Here is a 1,961-nt window from a genome sequence, read left to right as displayed (position 1 = left end):
AGGTTAAGGGGTGACTTGAATACAGTCTATAAGCATGTACACGGGAAAAATATTTAATAACAAGCTATTCAATCTAGGAGAGAAAAGTATAGCATGATTCAATGGCCAGAAATTGAAGCTAGACAAATTCAGACTGTAAATAAGGGATCATTTTTTTTAACAATGAGAGTAATTAACCATTGGAACATTTTTGTAAAGTGCTGTGGTGGATTCTCCACTACTGACAATTTTAAAATCAAGATTGGATGTTTTTTTTCTCAAAAAATATGTTCTAGGAATTATTTGGGGGAAATTCTCTGGCCTGTGATATAAAGGAGGTCAAACTAAAAGATCAGAATGATTATTTGTGGCCTTAGAATCTTGGAATCTATGATGGGCATAATACAAAAAGAGAGAGTGATTGAGAGATCCTCAGTCTGTCCACTTTCCACAATGGTAACTTCATTTAAAATCTTTCAGAGCAGTAACATTTATATTAGATTTCACCATAATTATTAATTATTAATTATTATTATTATTATTATTTCATATTCTTCTTACTCCTTCTCCAATTCTAAATACAGTGAAGGATGGATGCCAGAAACCAGAGTGTTGTTTCCAAATTCATCCTCTTAGGGTTCAATAGTCTACGAAGATGGCAGGCCTTTCTTTTCTTTACCGTCTTCCTCCTTGCTTATGCTTTGACCATAACGGCCAATGACACCATCATCACCATGGTGTGGAAGAACAGCAGCCTTCACACAACCATGTACTTCTTCCTGAGCAACTTCTCTTTCGTGGAGATCTGGTAAACCACAGTTACTGTGCCCAAGATGCTGTCCAGCTTCATGGTGGAGAGGACCACCATCTCTGTGTTGGGCTGCATCATCCAATTCTACATCTTCTTCTGCTTGGGAACCACAGAGTTCATGTTCCTGGGTGTGATGGCTTATGATCACTACATTGCCATCTGCTACCCGCTGCACTACAGCACCCTGATGAACAAAAAGGTCTGCACCCAGCTGGCTGTTGGCTCTTGGGTGAATGGTTTCATTGGCCATTTGCCCCTCACCATCTCTACCACTCAGTTCTTCTTCTGCAGCCCCAACAAGATCAACCACTTCTTTTGTGACCTGGCCCCAGTGCTAAACCTCTCATGCACAGACACTTCAGTCAGCAAGATGATATTCTTCACCTTCGCCTGGGTCATCATCCTCTGCTCCTTCCTGCTCACTATGGTGTCCTATTGCTACATCATCTCCACCATCTGCAGGATGCCCTCCACCACTGGCAGACAATGGGCCTTTTCACCTGCACCTCCCACCTCACCGTGGTCACCATTTTCTACAGCACTGTCACCTTCATGTATGTCTGGCCCACAGTGCACTACACCTTCCAAGCAGACAAGGTGGTCTCCATCTACTACTATGTAGTTGCGCCACTCCTCAACCCTGTCATCTACAACCTGAGGAACAAGGAAGTGAAGGAGGTGCTGAGGAGGGTGCTGTGCAGCAGAAGAAGGCTGAATTGGAAGAAGGTTGGACTCATTAACTGGGATAGTTAAGAGAAAAGGAGGGGGATTCTGGATGGCTTCAATGTGAGCCTCTCCTATCCACCAAGGCCAACTGTTTAAACGATGATGGAAGCTATTGGTCGGCAATTGATACTCACAGTATTGGAGCTAGGGTTCTATTCCCATTTCTGCATTGAAGTTCGAGAAAGAAATAAGTGTGGGCGGGAGGTCAGGACTTCTGGGTTCTATTATCAGCTCTTGGAGAATTGTGGGGTTTAATGGGTTAGACTGGAGGGCAGGGGGCAGGGAGTCAGGACTCTGCGTTTTATCCCTGGCTCTTTCAGAGAAGTGTGGTCTAGTGGGTTAAAGCAGGTGAGGGATGAGAGTGAGGACTCCTGGGCCGTACACCTAGCTATGGGAGAAGGGTGTGTCATATTAGCAGAGGCTCAGATTCAGGATTCATGGAGTC

The 1,961-nt window shown here is 44.1% G+C and overlaps 1 pseudogene; it reads left to right on the top strand.

The window, feature by feature from the left end:
• Nucleotides 1–569: 569 nt before the first annotated feature.
• On the top strand, nt 570–1,543 carry LOC141997519 (olfactory receptor 6B1-like; annotated as a pseudogene).
• Nucleotides 1,544–1,961: the final 418 nt, after the last annotated feature.

This window comes from Natator depressus, chromosome 13 (genome assembly GCF_965152275.1).
Source record: "Natator depressus isolate rNatDep1 chromosome 13, rNatDep2.hap1, whole genome shotgun sequence".
Classification (NCBI taxonomy): domain Eukaryota; kingdom Metazoa; phylum Chordata; order Testudines; family Cheloniidae; genus Natator; species Natator depressus.
The sequence above is the reverse complement of the archived record's forward strand: the minus strand, read 5'-3'. Positions and strand labels throughout refer to the sequence as shown.